Genomic DNA, 21,111 nt, shown 5'->3' with positions numbered 1-21,111 from the left:
TAGGGGGGGTGCAGGAGGCGGCCGATTGATGTTTCTCTCACACACCGATGTTTCTCTCTCTCTTTCCTTCTCCTTTCCTCTCTCTCTAAAAATCAATAAAAAATATATTTTTAAAAGTTTTAAAAATTAAAAGAAAAGAAAAAACAAGTCATGCTTTTGGAAACCTGACAGAGTGTGACGCTAGTGAGTCAGGCCTGGGACTTTGGTGGGCTTGGGGATAGGAGACCAAAGTTCTGCAGATGGGGCCTCTCCCTTTTCCATTTCCCTGCCAGCAGTCTCCCAGGCTCCCTGAGCAGGACTTAACAAGAAAGTCAGTTCAATGTGTTCGGGGCCACAGCTGAGCAAACACCCCAAATGTTCTTTTAGCAGCTGGATGCCACATGGAGCCATAGCAGGACTGAAGAAGGCAGATGTGAAGGCCCCGCACCTCGGAGCCAGCCTCCTTCCCCTGCATGGGTGTCTGTCAAACACTGAGTGGAGAGGCTGGTGCTTTCCAGGGATGGAGATGCCACCGCCCCTAACTCCCCCTGCAGGGCTTTCTCTCACGCTGGTCAGGAAACCCTTTTGTCCAACCTCAGCCCTTCCTTTATCCAATAATCAATAGCCCCAGACAGCATAGCTGTGCTGGCCTCGGGGACACAGGGACAAACAGAGCAGCGCTGGAGACTCCCTAGTCTGTCTCACTGTTCACCCACATCCTCCACCAGCCTGGACCCCGAGGAGGGCAGGGCCAGGGGGCACAGGTCACATGGGGGGTACTTCCTAAATGGTTGTTCAATAGTAAATAAAGGATGAACAAGGGAATAACATTTTCAGTAACAAGATGCTCGCTGCTTCACAAGTTGCTCTTTTTCCTGAAGGAAACAGGCCTGAGGTGGTGGGCCCCGGAGGAGGCAGGGGCAGCCGAGTCCCCAGGTCTCCTGCCACTCCCCATGAGCGAGGCCATGAGCCTTCCTTCACACTGGGCTCCAAACCAGGAGCTGGGGGATCCCCACGTCCGGAAATTCCCTCGTGTCTGGCCCTGGGCTTATCCATTCCACCCTGCCTCTCCCACAGACCTGGACATTCTCAGCACCATTTCTTGGAAGGAGACAATGGCTGGTGATAGAAGTTCTGGGATGCAGCACTGGAAATGGTAATTTGAACAAGGGGAAGGAATGCTGACTGAAGAGATAAGAATCCTGTGCCTGGCCGGAGCTGCCCAGTTAGTTAATTGAGCATCATCGCAAGCACCAGAAGGTTGCTGGTTCAATTCCCAGTCAGGGCATATGTCTGGCCTTCAGCCCGACCCCCGGTGGGTGCCATGCAGGAGGCAGCCAATGGATGCTTCTCTCTCATCAGTGTTTCTATCTCTCTCTTCCTTTCTCTGAATTCAATAAAAACATATTTTTTAAAAAAAACAACAACACAAGAATTCTGGGTTCTGATGCCCACAGGCATAGGACTCAGGATCAGATGGACCTGGTTCAACTGCAGCCCTGATACTTAGGAGCTGTCTGGTTCCTGGCAAGACACTCACTCCCCTCAGGGAGCCCTGGTTTCCTCTTTTTAAGAAGGGATTATGATATCTGCCTCAGCAGATTCCTGGGAGGGTTTTGTGAAGAGCACAGGTATTCAGCGGGCATACACAGATGCTAACTTACTGCTTGGTCAATAGCTCCTGCTCAGAGTCCCCCTCAGGGCCCCTCGTATCCAGCACCCCACCCCACACCATGCTCCAGCAACTAAAAGATTAACATCTAGGGGTCTCCAGGACCCTGGTGACCCTTCTAATTGGCTAGTACCCACAAGCATCTAATGCAGTGATGGCGAACCTATGACACGCGTGTCAGAGGTGACACGCGAACTCATTTTTTTTGGTTGATTTTTCTTTGTTAACTGGCATTTAAATATATAAAATAAATATCAAAAATAGAAGTCTTTGTTTTACTATGGTTGCAAAGATCAAGAAATTTCTATATGTGACACGGCACCAGAATTAAGTTAGGGTTTTTCAAAATGCTGACACGCCGAGCTCAAAAGGTTCGCCATCACTGATCTAATGGCTCTGCAGAAATGCTTTGTAAACTGCCTGCACTGGTGAACCCCCAGAGCCACACCTCCCGCTCAGATCCCTCTCCTGATCCTAGGTACTCGCCCTGCCTCCTGGGCTCCACCTGGATGTCTCATAAGCATGGCATGCTGTCCACTCCCAAACTGAGCTGAGCCCTGCTCAATCCATCCCAGGAACTGGTTCCACCTCTGCCCACTGCCCCAGGAGGCTTCCATTCCCAGTCTGTACCCTGTTTGGCAATTCTGTTTCCTCTAAGTTCCCCAAATCCATCCCTCCTTCTCCGTCCCGCCTACCTTGTATCCTCATCGTTCTTCTGCTAAATCAGAACAACCTCCTCACTGGCCTCTGAGCTCCAGTCTTTCCCTCTGTTTCATTCTCACATGGTGGGCAGAGCTACCTTCCAAAAGCAGGGGTCTCTCTTTGACACCTCAATGAGATGGCAACCATCACTGACAGCCTTCAATGATGACTGTCACAGGCTGGGGTTCTTGGGCAAGGAGATTCTCAGATGAAGACTTGCTGGCAGAAAGTTTATTGGGGATTGATCTCAAGATCAATATCTGTGGGGGAGTGAGTGGAGCAGTGGGACAATTGGGGCTGTGAGGCAGACGACAAAGGCCTCAGCCCACCTCCTGGGGAGCTCTGGAGCTGAAATGACTGCTCATAGTTGTCCCAAGTTGGGGTAAGGGGGCTGGTTCTTAATACCCCCATGGAGAGCAATCATTGGATGCAGGCTTGTCCAGGGAAGGGGAGTGACATTAGATGGGAGCATCTCTTCAGACTAAGGCAATGGCAGGAACGGAGTTTCATCTGTGAGCTGTCAGCCAGTCTGAGGGGGGAGGCAGGGGCTGCTGGGCAGTGTACCAGAGGACCCACTACAAAGGTGTTTTGAATTGAGTAGATCCTCAGGGATGTTTGTTTCATGATGAGAAGAATAAGTCGCCATTGCTTTCAAGATACATTTTGAATATCTTATTTAGCACACAAGCTCTGCACAATCTGCCCCCCACATCCTCTCCGTTCCACTCTCATCTCTCCCCCGTCCCCACTTGCTTCCAACTTTCCCCCCATTCTGTGCTTCTTGCAGTTTTCCAAGCTCAGCCTGCTATTTCACACCTCTCTGCTTTGGCACATGTTATTTCATCTGCCTGGATTGCCTTTACATGGAAAAAGAAACCCTAGTCTCTTCTTCCAGCCCATTCCTACTCATGCATCAAGACTCGGGCCTCCCCTGGGAGACCTGCTACCAGATCCTCCAAACCATATGCTCCCACATGCCCTGGGGGCAGGCTCTGGGTGCTGATCTGCATGAGATCTTCATCCAGGCTCAGATCCGCAGGGCCCGGTGCCATGAGGGCCCTCGTTTGCTCAGGACTCGTTTCTGGAATGGGAGTAGGAGGGTCTCGGGAATGGTAGCCAGGGAGAGGCAGTCAGTGCAAAGCCTGGAAGCAGAAAGCACACACATGTGGGAGAGGGTGTGGCAGCGTCTCACACTGTCTGATGTAACTGTTGCCGTGCTTCTCCCTCGCTGTCATCATTATCTTGTCATCAAGGCCACATTGTTGAGCGCTTACTACATACCAGGCTCCCTACCAAGTGCTTTATGGACACGCTTCTCTTTAATTCTTATTTTATCCTCACTATCAGTAACCCCCAATAGTGGGTGCTATTATTATCAACGCTTTAGAGATATGGAAACTGAAGTTCAAGAAGGTTAAGAGCTCTGACCAAGGCCATGCGGCTGGAGAACGGTCTGTCTGACCTAAGACACGATGCACCTCATCAGCAGGGCCGAACCACACTGACCTCATCCTCGCCGCTCCTCCCATCGCATCACTGACTGCAGCACTCCTTTCCTCAGTGAAAGAACCTCCCACTGGGGATGCAGCCTGGGCTCAGCTGCTGCCCCCAGAGACTTGGGCGGGGCCTTGGGAGGGGTGGAGGACAGGACATTCAGAATCACGTCTGCTCTTCTAGTTCAGACCAAAACTGTGTTGATTCAGCTTCAGTTATGAGTGTTGCTTGGAGAGCTTGTCCCTTCTGCCTGTCTACAAATAGGCACATCTGGAGCCTTGAAGGGAAGAGACCCACCCCAGGACCAACCAGCCTGGACGTGGGGCTACTGTAGCAAAAGCCATCAGTAAGGGGAAATCTGAGGGTGCTGGGGAAACCCCTCCCCTCCTCACCCACACAAAGGCCTTCCTCCCAAGGCTGCTGGCAATGCCTGAGATCCCTCTGCGGTGATGAGCACCCTGACCCTCGCTAAGGTCCAAAGTCTCCACCCCAGCTACTTGGCTCTCTCGACTTAGAAAATGTACAAGCAGCCAGGGGCTGGCTCAGTGAGGAACAGACCCCAAATCAGGCCGCAACAGAGAGAGGTGGACAGGTAAGAGGCAGCATAGCCCAGAGAGAGGCTTTTAGCCAGACTAGTTTAAATCTGGCCCCAAGAGTACTGACCATGTGAACTTTGGGAGGACGCCTGATTGCTCTGGGCCTGTTTTTTCATTTACATAACAGGATAAGAGTTACTATCTGGCACAGTTGTGGGGATGCAATGAGCTGGATATCCAGGGTATTTGAGATGCCACAGAGCCTGATGCCCAGAAGGAGATGGAGATGGCAGCTGAGATTGTTAGTCATTCTAGGGTCAGACAGAGCTAGTGGATTTGACACTTCGCTCTAGTCCTTGCTGGGCAACATAGAAAGTTCCTGGCCTGGCACTTACCCATCCTGTATATAACAAAGAAAAACACACAAGACATTAATTCAAAAGAATATATGCACCCCTGTGTTCATGCAGTGTCATCTACAAGGCCCAAGATATGGAAGCATCCCAGTGCTCTTCAATAAACAAGTGGGTTAAAAAGCTGTGGTACATAAATATAATGCAATATTACTCTGCCATAGAAAAGAATGCAATCTTGCCCTTTGCCACAGCACGAATGGACCTAGGGGGTATTACGCTAGTAATAAGTCAGTCAGAGAAAGACAAATACAATATGATTCCACTCACATGTGGACTCTAAAGCACAAAACAAACAAAATAGAAACAGACTCATAAATACAGAGAACAGACTGATGGTTGCAAGAAGGTGGGGGATTAGAGGACTGGTTGAAAAAGGTGAAGGGACTGAGAGGCACAGATTGGTAGTTACAGAATAGTCCCAGGGATGTAGATTACAGCATAGGGAATATCTATAATAATAAAAGTGTAATATGCTAATTAGACCAGACGTCCTTTCGACGACCTTCTGGACAAAGCCGAGGCTGCCAGGGAAGCCTGAGTCCCAGGTGCCAGAGGGAAGCCGGTGCCGGCAGCCGGAGGAAGGAAGACCTACTCTTGCATAAATTTCATGCATCGGGTCTCTGGTAGTCAATAAATAACTATGTGTGCTGCCCAGTGGGTACTGAAAATATTGTGGGGAACACTCTGCAAAGTATATGATTGTCTAATCACTATGCTATACACCTGAAACTAGTGCAAAACAATACTGCATGTAAACTGTAATTGAAAAGTAAAATTTAAAAAGAATGCTAATATAAAAAAAGATACCCACCCTGCCTTTCAACTCCCTCACTCCTGCTTTGCTCCAGCAGTTCCAGCATTCTCTTTCATACCCTAAGCTTTTACTGAAATCACATGTCACTATGTGTTTACTGGTCTTTCTCCCAGCTTGACAATGACCCCCTGAAGAACCAGGGCTATTTCTGGTTCCTCCTTGTCCCTGGAAGCCAGCACAAGGTCTGGCCAGGATGCCCAGTGCCTAGGTCTTTTGAATTGTATGGAGCTCTGCGGCTTCTGAAGGCAGAACTGACCCCAGTGGTTCAGTGACGCAGGAAGGAATGTACAGTATGAGGAAGGCATTTCTGCTAGAGCTGTCCAAAGGTCGGAGGAAGATGTGGTTGGTTTCCTGGAAGCATTCAAGCAGAACCGGAGCTAGTGTTTGGCCGTGGTGTGATCACCAAGGCCCAACTGGATCCACAGAATCTATGAGCCTCGGGAGAATGTCCGAGTTGAAAAACCATTCAGAGACTCTCATGTCCAACCTCCTCAACATACAGATGGAGAGACTGGGGCACAAAAGAGGAACGGGCTTGCCCAAGGTGAGCCGATGACAAATCCTGGATGAGGAGCAGGTCTCCTGGCTCTGCAGAAAGAGGTCAGGTACTGCTATGGCCATTTTACAAAAGCGGAGACTGAGGCCCAGAAAGAGGCATAAATGTGCTGAGGTCGCCAAGAGAGTCTGTGGCAGACCAGAATCCATCCCTGGCTTCAAGGCTCCCCCGGCTGCTGCCGGCTGCCCGGGCTGAAAGCTCTCTAGCTGCAGGAGTAGGTAAGAGCCAGAAGCCCAATCCCCACCCCTAGTGAGACTGGAATGAGTCACACTTCCTGGGGCCATTGGTCAGTGTCTCCAGGCTGGAAAAGCCACCTCACATGCCCCTGGCTCCATCTGCCAAAACTCTGAGAGGCGAGGCCCCCAGGCACCCACTGTGAGTGTGAGCAGGAAACTGGGCTCCAAAAGGGGGCAGCTGCCCATAGACCCCACTGCCACCCTGGCCTGGCAGGGCAATGTTTGGCCACAAATCCTTTCTCTCTCAGAAGAGAGAGGGGGAGGGATAGAAGGAAGAGAGAGAGAGAGAGAGGGAGAGAGAGAGAGAGAGAGAGAGAGAGAGAGAGAGAGAGAGAGAGAGAGAGAGAGAGAGAATGAGAGAATGTGCAACCACTGAGCAGGCAGCCGCAGCCCCTGGGCAGCACTAGTTCTCAGCCTGTGTAACGCACTGAAGCTGCCCTCCCTCCGGCCCCCTGCTGTTCCCTCAGGTGTCTCCTCCCACCCCCAGAATCCATCTTCTCAGCTGCTGTCCTGCCTCTACAGCATCAGGGGCCTCTAACCCCACGTGGTCTCTCAGGGCTCAGCGCCTTTGCACATGTTGTTCTCTGTCTGGAATACTGTACCTCACCCCCCCCCCCCCCCCGCACCCTTGTCCCTCGAACTCCTACTCATCTTATACTTCTTCTGCTGAGGTGTCTCTGAGAGGCCTCCCAGGCCTTCCACCCGGCCTGCTGCTCCCTGAAGTGGATCACTTGCCACCTGCTCTGGCTCCCCCAGCCCAGGTGCCTCCTTCCCTCTGTCACAGCACAGGTCACACCAAGGGTCACTGTCTGTGTCTGTGTCTGTGCCTGTGTCTGTGCCTGTGTCTGTGTCTGTGTCTGTCTGTGCCTGTGCCTGTGTCTGTGCCTGTGTCTGTGTCTGTGTCTGTCTGTGCCTGTGTCTGTGTCTGTGTCTGTGTCTGTGTCTGTGTCTGTGTCTGTCTGTGTCTGTGTCTGTGTCTGTGTCTGTGTCTGTGTCTGTGTCTGTGTCTGTGTCTGTGTCTGTGTCTGTCTGTGTCTGTGTTTGTGTCTGTGTCTGCCTCCCCCACCAGACTGGAAGCCTCTAGAAAACAGGGTTGGGCTCTAACTTAGGCAACAGCCCCAAATGCCACAAAGGGCTGACCACAAAGGATCAACTTCTTCATTCATTCATTCATTCATTCACTCATTTATTCATTCACTGCACCAATAACGACCAAACACTGACTATAAGCCAGACATTCTAGGTGCAAGGAATAGAGCAGGTGACAACACAGACAAGCCCCTGCTTCATGATCATCAATCATTCTCTGTGTGAGGGGAGGGGAAGGGAGAGGGAGTGCAGAGGACAGCGACAATAAAGTAATCCAAATGATGACAAGGTGCTATGAAAAAAATAAAACAGTGTTGATTCAACCAGAAACTACAAATAGGGAGACAGTGGTTTCAGACAGGTACAGTGGGCTGGGGGAGGTAAATTCCAGACCCCCTGCCCCTACCCCTGCCCCAGGTCTCTCTGTTCCATTCCCTCCCTCTCAAGGGCTGCCAGGCACTGAGGTAGGAGGCAAGTGAGAAGGAAGCCTTGTCCCTTCCCCTGGAAGTGCCAGCTGTCTCCCCCACCCACAGACACATGGCCTGGCTCTCCAGGAATTTGATTCAGCAACAGTTACTGAGCAGTTAGTTATAAAACAGCCACAATAGCTGCCAATCCGGCAGGCCTGAGAGTTCAGGGGCAGAGGTGGCCTCGCTCTCTCAGAGAGTGCCCACAGCCTGGCCAGGTGGGGAACTGCCAGGGTCACACAGCTGGTCCCTGGTCCAGCTGAGATTTGAGCCTAGGTCTGTGCACTTCCCACCACACCCCACAGCCTCCTGAAGCCGCAGAGGGCAAGCACGCAGTCCCAGTGGTGGAAAGAGCCAGGGCCTGAGTCTAGATTCCAAGGTTCTAATCCCAGCTCGGGTTTGCTGAGTCAGGAGAAGTCCCTTAGCTTCTCAGGGCCTCCATTTCTCTTTGTGTCAAGAGGAGCCCATGAGTCCTGTCCACCTGAAAGGGTTGCTATGAGCATCAGATGAGATACGGAACATAAGTATTTTGGAAAATACCACTGTGACACACAGTCAGGCCCTCTGCCCCCGAGATCCCCCAGGCCACCCTCACTATCCCTCCAACCCTGCCCCGGTGTTGGGGCCTAAGCCAAGTTGGCCAAACACCCACCCATGGTAGGTTTACTGCTGACCATGGGCAGAGCCTCTATGAACCCTGATCACCTCACAGCCTGGCAGACAGAAAGCCAGGGGTGGAGCTGAGGACAGGATTGCCAGTCTGGAGAGCTGGGTCAAGGGTCAGGTGTCCTGCAAGTTCATACTGACGCAGAATGACTCAGCAATATTTCTACTCCCCTGCTGCTGTTCCCATGCTTATCGGGGGAGGGACTACTATGAGCTGGTGCCTTTTCAAACATTATCTCACTTAATCTACTCTGCGAAGCATGTCGCATGCTGAGTGTATGAGCCTGCTTAGGCTGCCATATCGAAGTTCCACAGACTGGGTGGTTCAAACAGCAGACATTTATTTTCTCACAGTTCTGCAGGCTAGAAGTTTGAGATTAAGGTGCTGGCAGGGCTGGTTTCTTGCTTGTTTGGAGATGGCCGTCTTCAGGTTCACATAACACTCTTTCTCTGTGTGTGTGTTCAAGTCTCCTCTTCCTAGAAGTGTTGCATTAGGCACCACCCACATGACCTTATTTAATTTAATTACCTTTCCAAAGACCCCATCTCCAAATATAGTCACATTCTGAGGTTCTGGGGGTTAGGACTCCCATCACTTAGCTCCATCACTTCCTAACTCCAGGAGTCAAGTAAGTTAGTTAATAGCTCTATGCCTCAGCTTCCCTTTCTGTAAAATAGGGATGACAACAGGAGTGCCTTTTACTAGTACATAGACTTGTGAGGATTAAATGAAGATAAAAACCATACCTGGCCCATATAGATTTGGGGGAGATTCAATTCAGGCATTGGCCACTGAATTGCTTGAGTACCTGGGCAGAACGGGGAGCACTGGGGGACATTAGGGAAATGGCTATTTACCAACCAATATAATGTATATCAACTTTCTTACAACCAGTAAAGTAATTCTGATGGGCACAATCTAAACACCAGCTGTGTTCGCCTCCTTTAGTCATTCCTTTGGGGGCGTTGCTAAAAGCCAGAATTAGCTGATGGGAGTAGGAAAACTATTAGGAACTTCTCCTGATCTAGAAGGTGCTTGATAAGAAAGGGTCTCCTTCCTTTGGAAAGAGAAGTCATGCCAACGGAGTTATAACTCACAACAGAGGGACCAGGGCTGGAAGGGGCCTGGCTAGCCATACTGTCCATGCCCCTTCCTGCACAGATAGGGAGACTGGAACCCAGGGTTAAGAATTTGTCCAGGTTTTTACAGTGAACGGGACCAGCGTCAGGGCTGACGATATCTGCTCAAATGTCCAGACCCTTCCAGAACCAGCTTCCATGCCTGCTCATTGCCTCACCTCATGAGGGTGACGTGTGAGTTCAACAGCCCTTGGGCGTGCTGGTTTCTCCCGGAGTGCCCTCACCTGACCTGAGCTGAGGTAAGCTGAGTGAAGCTGGCAGCTGTCCCTGGAGGAGATGCCTCATCCACCTGCCTGCCCAAGGCCAGGTCAGCTGACCATGCTGTCAACCACGGGACCTCGGTGGGCCACTATCCTTGAGGGAGAGGGCAGGGACCTCATGGCATAATTGGAATTCCCTCCACCCTGACTCCCACGTAAGCAAAGCTGTTGAGAGACACAGACTCTCTGAAACCAGAGGGCCTGGGTTCAGGTCTTAGCTCCATCACTTCCTAACTCCAGGAGTCAAGTAAGTTAGTTAATAGCTCTATGCCTCAGCTTCCCTTTCTGTAAAATAGGGATGACAACAGGAGTGCCTTTTACTAGTACATAGACTTGTGAGGATTAAATGAGGTAAGACAAAAACCGTACCTGGCCCATGGTAAGTTTCAGGGAAGTTGTTAACTTTAAGTTGTATTTACTGGGCTACTGTCTCAGGTACCAAAAGCACAACTAACTTCAAGTCCCAGCTCTGCCTCTTTCTCACTGGGTGGCCTTGGATAACCAACCACATTCCCACTCTGAGGCTCCCTCTATAAAAGAGGTCATCAGCCCTACCTCCCTGGTCCCTGTGAGCATCAAAGGTGACAATGGTATGAGCCCTGGGAAATGCTCTTCAAATGTTTAACTCCTGTGACTAGCACAGACATAAACATAAACGCATGTTGACAGACAGGTATCTTTTCTTCTTTTTGGTACGGTCCTCCCTTGCAGCTCAGTGGCAGGCAGTTCAGTGACCCTGGCTGCTTACCATGTGCGAAAGCCTCCCCCCTTTGCGAAATAGTTCCCGCGATATCTGTTCTGATAGCACAAAGCTGTAGCTGATGAACTTTCTTCACCTACCTGGCAGGGCACCTGATTATGTCATGCACTGGCCTTGGGCATACATCCTTATGTAACTGCACACTCGGTCCTGCCCTGCTCTTTCACCCTGTCCTCTTCCTCCTTCGCTGCCCTCCCTCCCTCTTAACCTCTTACTCTCTGCTTTCCGCCTCCTAAACTGAGACCATCCTGTTTGCTCCTGCCAGGCCCTGGTGTTCAGGACAGACTTTGACCTCCCAGCTCCTAGGCCTTTAACTGAAGACACCGGATTTCAATCTTTGGGGCTGGGGGAGTGGTTATCATGAACAGTGGACTCAGCCAGAGCAAAGGTTTAGCAGTGGTTCTCAACCTTGGCTGCACATTAGAATCACCTGGGAATCTTTTTAAAATCCTGATTTCTGGGCCTCATCCTCCGGAAATTCTGTTTCTTTGTTATGGGGTGGGACCACAACATTAGTAACAAAGAAACAGAATTTCTAGTGGAGGTGATCATTAGCTATGTATGGAGGTGGGCAGATGTATGGGGGGAGATGAGGCTGGACAGGCAGGTGGGACCTCACCCCATGGTCCCTCAAGAACACTGAGAGGTTGTGACTGGCAGAGGCAAGGGGGCAAAGTCCTGATGGTCAGTGTGCTCCATGGGACCACAGCCCACTTAGAGGGACGAGCCAGGCCCATCATGGGATGTGACACAGGGGACCTCTCAGCCGATGAGCTAACGTTGAACCAGTTCTGAGTGAAACTGAGCACCGAGGGGCGTGGCCAAATGCTCAAGGGCTCTCAGGTCCCATGGCCTGAGGTTTAAATCTCCGTTTAGCCACTCGTAAGCCATACAACTGCTTCCCCTCTCTGAGCCTCGGTTTCCCCAACTACCAAATCAGACTGATAATTGCACCTACTCTGTTCTGAGCATTCACACCAATGATGACAGCAATACAACATTTAGCACAGTGCCTGGCACACAGCAGGAGCTGGATAAATACTAGTCTGTTCCCTTGCCCTCCACTCCATTATCCTCTGGGTTCAGCTCTGAGGCAGGTGTGCAGGCTGAGTCACCCTATTGTGAAACAGGGCTTTCCTGAACCCCTGCTTCTAAAATGCTTATTGTAAGAGGTTATTATTATGGATAGTAGTAAATACGTTCAGAACAATTATTCTGTGTCCAGAATTGTGTGAACCACTTAAGTGATTCCATTAAATCCCTTCCATCGCCTTCTAAGGTAATAATTTTCTTCATTTTGCAGAAAAGAAAATGGAGTCTTTAAGGGGCTTAAAGGAAGTGGCAGAGCCAAAATTTAACCCCAGCTCTGCGTGGTCTAAGAGTGAAACATTTCCCTACTTCTTCGTGCTGCTCCCACCGTATTTGTTAGCCTGCCCATTTCCCCAGCAGCCTCCCTGCTTCTTCACTTCCCAGACCATGAGGCAGTGCCCAAAGGAGGTGGTATGATGCAGCAGAAATAGCATGAGACTCAGGTTCAAGTTCTGGCTCTTCCACTTGTGAGCTGAGTCACTTTGAGCAAGTTGTTCTACCTCTCTGAGCCTTGGTTTCCTCATCCAGACAGCAGAGATAAGGTGAAGTCATGGATATGTGTACTCAGCCCAGAGCCTGACCTAAATGCTTCTTTTCTTCTCTTCCTCTCGCTCAGGGGTGTGGGAACTGCCTTGAGCCCTTGACCTTGCTGTGGTCATGTGAGGGGTAATTAACCAGAACTCTGTTTAGCTGGTGGCCCCGGGATGTAATGGTCCATTTGAAGAATGGACCCTGAACATCAGTGTCTTCAGATAGCCCAAGCATTATTTGTGTGGTTCCAGACCAAAGCAAATGCCTCCGGACAGCCTAGAACTAGGGAGCTTGGGAATTTAAGAAGAAGCCTGACTCGGAGCCCAAAGGAGTGGATTCCAGCTGTAGCTCCGCCCCGAAATGCTGTGTGACCTGAACAAGCCCTACCCTTTCTGAGCCTCATTTCTCCATCTATAGCATCCAGGCTTCTAAGGCAGTTTGGCCTGCGCTGATTATAGAGAATCCCTCCTGAAGGTTGCTTGCCCTGGCCCCCAGGCTCTAACCCTGTCCGGGCCAGGGCAGGCGCTCTGTCCTCTGGGCCCTCAGGAACACAGGCCCCAACGCACAGTCAGGTAAAATAGCCAGCAAAGGTCGCCCAGTCAGAGCCTTGGGACAGTTGTTTATCACAGAGACTCACTCGGGGCAGACAGCTGCCTTCCCTTTCAAAGAGGAAGCAAGATGTGCATGACTGTGGGGACAAGGAAGAGGGTCTTGGACAGCTGGGTGGGTGGTAGTACCTTTCCCTAAGATGAGGACTCAGGAGAGGTGGGTTTGAATGAGAACTGAATTTTGATTCAGGCAAATGGGGGATAAGGCCTGTGGGACACTATCAAGTAAAGACGATGAGCAGGCAGGTGGCTGTGATGAGAGGTATCCATTGACAGCATGGCAAACAACTGAGGGCATGGGACTTGGTGGGTGAGCAGCCGCAGGCACCGACTGCCGAGTGAGAAGGGTAGGGGTGCAGAGCAGAGTCTGGGGAGCAGTCATGCATGGGCTGGGGGCCAAGGAGGAGCAGCCTGTGATATGGGAGAAAATGAGGAAGGAAGCTAGGAGAGTCAGCCATGAAAATATCACATGGTGCGGGTTGGTGAACCATTGTTGACAACTTAGCCATAGCAAAGGCCATTTTATGGTTTTCTAGAGGGGATGAATGGAAAGTGGAAACAATGAATCTTTCTAGACGGTCACTTAACAAGTTTAACTGCTATAAGGCAAGAATTCAGTAAATGCTCAGTAAATATTTCTAAGTGAATGTAACAGAGAAAGGGTTGAGGGTGGGGGCGAAGCAGCAGTGAGTACAGAGCAACTAGGCTGGAGGAGGTATTCGTTTGTCCTTTTAGCTCAGTGGTTCTCAACCTTCTGGCCCTTTAAATACAGTTCCTCATGTTGTGAACCAACCATAAAATTATTTTCGTTGCTACTTCATAACTGTAATGTTGCTACTGTTATGAATTGTAATGTAAATATCTGATATGCAGGATGGTCTTAGGTGACCCCTGTGAAAGGGTTGTTCGACCGCCAAAGGGGTCGCGACCCACAGGTTGAGAACCGCTGTTTTAGCTTGTTACGTTTGAACGTGGGAGATACTGAAACAGAGGTTCTCAAACTTCCCATTGTGATCTGTTAGTGGGACGTAAAATCAATTTTCAGTGTTGTGACCACTGATGTTATTCTTAATGGAATAGAATAAGATAGAGAAGAAATTAGCAGAGTGTATTACCTATGGTAAGGATAAGTATTGGCCTGTCAAGCTTTTGTTCCAGCTATATGTATATGTATATGTATATGTATATGTATATGTATATGTATATGTATATGTACCTGTGTCCCAGGTTGTCTGATAATATCCATTTCTTACTATGGGCTGTCATTTTAAAAAATCTGAAGCCCTCTTGAAAGAACGTGTTTGCTCAAGGACTAGAACGATTCGATTCTAATGTTCTCTGAGAGTCAGCTGCCGTGAGGGTAGCATTCTGTAGCTCTGTTTGTCCTGGGACAGAAGGTTATATAAATTGAGCACACAGCCCTTTACACGCAATAGCGTAATCATACACCCTATGCCTGATAACAAAGTTCCCTGAGTTCATTGACCCTCAAGGACTAGACTAGTCAGGAAGGCTTCTGCCCCACCGTGTAAATAAGACATCGTCGCTGGCAGAGGGCGCTGCAGCGAGGGGCCAAGGAGACAGTGGTTGGACAGACTTTGTCAGCTAGAAATGGCCCTGAAAACTTATTGTTATTAATAAGCTGTTCTTGTCCACGTCAACTGGGGACAAAGCCAGGACGGGAATCCCATGTCCTGACTTCCAGTCAGGGGTCCTTTGCTTCTTGCAGAGTGTGGTGGGAGGATACAATCTATTTTTGTCAGGAAGTCAGGACAAAGGGGATAGAGGGGAGGGTCCAAGTAATTGATAAGGACTAAGAGGTTAAAAGGAGAGAGAGAGAGAGAGAGAGAGAGAGAGAGAGCGAGCTACAGACAGATGGGGAAAGGAATGAGGCAGAAGGCTAGAGAGAGTTGTCAGGCCTTAGAAAGGAGACTGACAGGCTAACAAGAGAGGGACAAGGCCTCCCAGAGCCCTCCCTCCTCCCTGGGCACCCTTCTCTGGAGCTGTCTCAGATGAGCATCTTACGATGCAGAGACCATCGTTCATCACAGAGGCAGCCTCACTGCACCACAGAAGCACAGAGAAAGGACCTCCACTGGTAGAGTTAAGGGTTGGAAGGTCAGAGAGGCTTCCTGGAAGAGGTGATACTGAGCTGAATTTTGAATAGTAGATGGGGTGGGATGAGGGGCACTTCTGTAGAGGGGACAGGAGGAGCAAAGACATGGAGGAAGCCAGAAACTACCAGAATCTGCGGGGGAAACCCAACAGCTGGGAATGTTGGTTGGCGCATCAAGTTACAGCAAGAGGCAGGGCTGGAGAGGGGGCTGCACGGAGACACAAGCCAAGTGCTTCCAGGCTCATAGGAAGAGAAAGTGTGAGAAATGGAAATGTCTTTGTGGAGGAGGCAGCCGGCTTGGAAGACAGCAAGGCCTGCAGCTGGTAGACTGGGCTGAGAAAGCATCCAGGCAGGGAAAGCATGGAGGTGGACAGTGGGAGAGAAATATTTAGAGAGGCATTGGTTTGGCAAGAGGGAAGGAGTGTTCATCACGCAGTGACTGCTGAGACACCAGCAAAGCCCAGGCACAGAGTTCCACCCTGCCGAGGAGGGGCGATTCATCTCCAAGAGCCAGTTTTCAGTTCTAGCTGTATCACCCCTGATGAATTACTTCTGAGTCTCAGCTTCCACATCTGTGAAATGGAGGTGATAAGTGACTACCTCAGGCATTTGCTCAGAGGTTTGAACATGAGAGCGTGTGGGGAAGTATTTTGCAAACCCTAAGGCATTCTGTCACGTTCCCCAGTCCCCAAACTGACAGCGGAATCACCACAGGAGCTTTTCAAAAACACAGCACACCAAGGGTCAACCAGATCTGCAGGATCAGAAGGGGGCTTGGGCAGGCATTCTTTTTCTTCCGGTTCTTTTTTTCCCCTATTATTTCCTCCCGTGTCCTGATTCTCTGTTTACTTTAGGGCTGCCAGCTGGAAAGAAGCAAATGCAGCAAGAGCAATAGAGATCCTCTGGGTTCCTGGAAATACATTGGATTTGGAGGGTTTTCTGCTCAGGGCCTGACAGCTAGGAGAAGGGAAGGAAAAAGAAAGATCTCTTTGCTTTCTCAAAACATGTGACATGAGCCAGGCAGCCCAAGGGAATGATGGTGCCTTTAACCTTCAGTCCGGGGTGTCCTGAGAGAAAAGAGGCCCTCAACTGGTCATCCTCAGATGCAGTAAGGTGGTCAAGTAAATCAATTAGAAGCCCACGGTACCCTACAGCTTACAACATATTTGTATTTGTATTCATTTATTTGATCCTCCCTATATCCCTGTGAGATGGGGCTTCTTACTTATTTCCATTTTACAGTTAAGGAAACTGAGACACAGGAGAGGAAGTGACTAGCCCAAAGTCCATAGGTAGCCGGGGATAGAGCAGTGATTTGCACTTGGACTCGTAGTTTCCAAGGCCTCCCTACCCCATTCTGCTTCTTGTGTTGATTGGAAGGCAGTAGAGCACTGGAGCTCTAAGTGTTGTTCTGGAAAGTGCTGTGCAGTCCCAGACAGATTTCATGCCTTCTCCGGGCCTCCCCGCTAGCAATCTAGGGTGATTATCTTAGGGATTAAATGATGTCATGACCTTAAAAGTATCCAACACAATCCCTGGCATGGGAACAAGGAACAGGATAACCCAAGAAGGTGAAGAGAATGGGGAACGCGATAGTGCAGATGTACAAAGGTGGCAACATAATAGGAGGGCTTCCTGGGAGAGGAGAATTTGGGCAGAGGTTTGAGGAATGCAGAGGCACTTCCCTCCCTTACCTTCCTCCCCCGAGTTCCATGTGACTAGAGGGACTAGAGCACTAGAGCTTGGGGTAAGAGAGGATGGTTAGAAATGAGGGCTAGGAGGTGGAGATTGTGGGGGCTAAAAATAATTAATACTTTTCTTTACACCTTCTAAGTCCTTCTAGCTGGGCTAGTAATCAAATGAACAGTGGCAGGTTGGGTATATATGACACCTTGGACAGAGGACAAAGGGGAGGAATGGAGTCTCAGACCTTCTTGGGTTATCCTGTTCCTTATTCCCATGCCAGGGATTGTGTTGGATACTTTTAAGGTCATGACATCATTTAATCCCTAAGATAATCACCCTAGATTGCTAGTGGGGAGGCCCAGAGAAGGCATGAAATCTGTCTGGGACTGCACAGCACTTTCCAGAACAACACTTAGAGCTCCAGTGTTCTACTACCTTCCAATCAACACAAGAAGCAGAATGGAGTAGGGAGGCCTTGGAGTCCATTCTCCTTGAGAATGGGTGATTTATAGGTAGTTGAGAAAGAGCAGAGCACACAGGGCAGGCAAATTCTTGCTGGATAACTCAGGAAAAAATGGGACACAGTATCTAGCTAACAGGCCTCTGGCTAAAGCCACCCGATTTACCATATTTAATTCCAGTTAGGCTAAGGCAACATCCTGAGGGTTCCTTTCCTACTAGATGTACCAGTTAATAATGCAAATTTTTTTCAATAGATGGATTTACACATATGTTGATATATACGCGATTTGATATGAATGCTATTTTGTTGTATTGACAACAAGCTTCAAAACTTCATATGTCAAATTTTCTGAAGGTGTTAACATCATAGATATTTTTACGTCGAACTTTGTGCCAAAAAAAGAGCATTTGCGCGAAGTTTTAATTCATTACTTTATTTTGAAGAAAAGTGCTGCTGAAAGTTATCATATACTTTGGGGAGCTTATGGGTAACATGCTCCATCTCAAGATACTTGTGAATGCAGGTTTAAACGCTTTAAAAGTGATGAGTTTGATGTGAAAGACAAAGAATGTCCAGGTCAACCAAAAAAGTTTGAAGACCAACAATTATAAGCATTATTGGATGAAGATGCGTGTCAAACTCAAAAACAACTTGCAGAAAGATTAAACGCTGCTCAGCAAACAATTTCCGATCATTTACAAGCAATGGGAAAGATTTTAAAGGACGGAAAATGGGTGCCACATCAACTGAACGAAAGACAAATGGAAAACAGAAAAGTCATCAGTAAAACGTTGCTTCAACAGCACGAAAGAAAGTCTTTTTTGCATCAAATTGTGACTGGTGATTAAAAGTGAATTTATTTTGAGAATCCCAAATGCACAAAATCATGGGTGGATCCAGGTCAACTATCAACATCGACTGCAAGGCCAAATCGCTTCGGAAAGAAGACAATGCTCTGTGTTTGGTGGGATCAGGAAGGTGTGGTGTATGAGCTTCTAAAACCAGGTGAAACCGTTAATACCAATCGCTACCAACAACAAATAATCAATTTGAACCACGCTTTGATCGTAAAACAACCAGAATGTGCCAGAAGACACAGCAAAGTAATTTTGCTTCATGATGATGCACTGTCACACACTTCAAAACCAGTTAAAGACACGTTAAAAGATCTTGCCTGGGAAGTATTAACCCACCCGCCGTATTCACCAGACCTTGCATCTTCAGATTACCACTTGTTCCTATCGATGGCACACGCACTTTCTGAGCAGCACTTCAAAACATACAAAGAAGTGGAAAATTGGGTCTCTGAATGGTTTGCCTCAAAACAAGAAAAGTTCTATTGGGACAGTATCCACAAATTACCTGAAAGATGGGGGAAATGTGTAGCTAGCGATGGGACATTACTTTGAATAAAGCACTTTTGATGTTTCTCTTGAAATTATCGTGTTTTCTTTGATTACAAAATCTGCATTATTAACTGGTTAATAGTTCATCTGTATTATTAACCAGTTAAGAGTTAATCTGCATTTTTAACCGGTTAATAATTAATCCGCATTTTTAACCAGTTAAGAGTTAATCCACATTTTAAACCAGTTAAGAGTTAATCTGAATTTTTAACTGTTAAGAATTAAATCTGCATTATTAACCGGTTAATACGGATTTTCAAACTCAAGGCCCATATGATATGCCTCCTTCACCTTGCAGGGGACCAAAAGTTTTGCCTTTTGGGATATTGATTTTAAGCTCGTTATTAAGAAACAAAAGACTCAGAAAGAACCTTTGACCCTCCCCCCTTACCTGCCCAGAGATTCAGATAGAAAAACCTCCTTTCCCAGGTGTACCGGTTAATAATGTGGATTTTTTTCACTAGATGGAGTTACACATATGTTGATATATATGCGATTTGATATGTAAGCTATTTTGTTGGATTGCTCCTTCAGACTTTGTTACTGAAAGAAAGGTTTTAAGCAGGTGTCATAGTCCATTTTGTAGGTTTGCAGTTTAGAAAGTCCCTTTTTTGGGGGGAGGAGGGGCCTACAGTGTGACATCAGACAGGAGGGGGAACCTAGAGGCAAAGAAACCCTGGACTGAGGCATAGTACAGGGGGCAGGTAGGGCTGATGGAGATTCCTCACCTGAAGCCTCCCAGAGGCCACCACCGTTAGAGAAGATCAGGGATTGGATGAAGGTGCTCAGAAACTGCCCCCAGCCACCAACCCAGGTGTGAAGAGTTGCTTGTCATGCTTATGGTAACTAAGAGGCCCTTTGGAGGGACTTAGAGCCTCCAGCCCAGCTGGTTCAACCTTGCATACTAAGGGCAGTAGGAGTTAGCCTGTCCACTCCTGTGCCCCTCCCCGCTCCCCACCTCCCCTCCCCCCAAGTACCCTGGGAGTATTCATCTCTTTTCTGGGATGCTGAAGTCCACCACACCACATCAAAGGAGGAGCCTGCAAGTCTCTAGGCCAGGCCAACGGGGTTCCTTTGAAAGAAAGTCCCTCTGCAACAGGAGGGGAGGAGGCAACTCTCAGAGCAGTTAGGCAAGTTCTCTAAGGTTACTAAGAGCTGGTAAGCGGCAGGGCTGGAGCCTGACCCCTGTCCAAGCTTGGGGTCCTCATCAAACACTGTTTTTTGTTGTTTGGGGGGGTCTCTCTCTCTTCCAGGCAGGGAGAGGAGTGGAGGAGGAGCTCTGAGCCCCGGGGTGCACCCAGCACACTAAGGGGCTGCAGAAGTTTATTCATCTGGGTTGTGAGGAGCTGAGTGGGTGCAAGAGTCTGTGGTACAATTTCAAAGACTGTTTGATGAGAAGTCTGAGTGGGGTGCCCCCCACTAGCCTCACAGTTCTGGAAACGGATTCTAACTGGAGGAGAACAATAGGCAGAGAGGGGAGGGGAAGTTCTCCCTGTCCCACACTGATAAGGCCAGGCTCCCAGCCCTCCTCGTTTCCATTTCACAGGTAAGGAAACGGAGGCTCAGGGCACCTCCCTACCAGCAGGGTTCACGCCTCTCAGCCCAGGTGAGTGGAGTCACCCGCCTCCAGCCCACAGAGCCTGAATGCAGGGGGAGGACTTGCAGGAGCACTTTGTTTCCTGGGCAGCAGATTTGATTTTGCTGCCCTGAAGCCTGGGGTAGTGGCCTCTACTTCCTCCTTCCTTATTTCCCCACTTGCCTCCCTCCTTCCCCAGGCAAACACAAACACACATGCCCCAAGCAACATTTTAAAAATATATTTTTATTGATTTTTAGAGAGAGAGAGGAAGGGAAGGTGGGAGGGGAGAGAGAGAAACATTGATGGGAGAGTGAAACACTGATCGGCTGCCTCCCACATGCCCCACACGGGTGATGGAGCCCGAAACCCTGGGCATGTGCCCTGACCGGGAATTAAACCAGCAATCCTTCAGTGCAGGGGATGATACCCAACCAACTGAGCCGCACCGGCCAGAGGCCAAGCAGCATTTTAATTTTTTAAAAAGTAACAAGAAAAGGAGCTAAAAGGCTGGGCGTGTAAGTCTGGGCCACTGCAAGGGGAACATGGCTCAATCTCTCCACAGCAGAATTCTTGGGAGGTCCAGAGTTCAAGAGAAAACCTCCCTCATCAATGCCCCCCCGCCCCCCCCCCCCCCACACACACACAGGGCCTGTAGTGTGCCTTAAAACTTCCCCTCCCTTCTCCAGTCTGTAGACTGGGAGACGCAGACCACCTGTCCTTGTAAGGAATGCATCCAGCAGATAATGTTTAAAAGTTTTTTGGGGGGATCCTTTCCTGCCCTTTTTACCATAAAGTGGAGTGAGACAGGGTGAGCTGCAGAGGAAAGAATAGACTTAAACCGCTGCC

General features: G+C 49.1%; 1 protein-coding gene across 1 annotated transcript in view; it reads right to left on the bottom strand.

Moving 5' to 3' along the window:
- LOC118664217 (guanylate cyclase D-like) overlaps positions 1–21,111 on the bottom strand; it is an 84,562-nt gene that overhangs the window by 62,374 nt on the left and 1,077 nt on the right. The window lies entirely within an intron of this gene.

Source organism: Myotis myotis, unplaced genomic scaffold, assembly GCF_014108235.1.
Source record: "Myotis myotis isolate mMyoMyo1 unplaced genomic scaffold, mMyoMyo1.p scaffold_m19_p_10, whole genome shotgun sequence".
Classification (NCBI taxonomy): domain Eukaryota; kingdom Metazoa; phylum Chordata; class Mammalia; order Chiroptera; family Vespertilionidae; genus Myotis; species Myotis myotis.
This window is presented reverse-complemented; position numbering and strand designations above follow the sequence as displayed.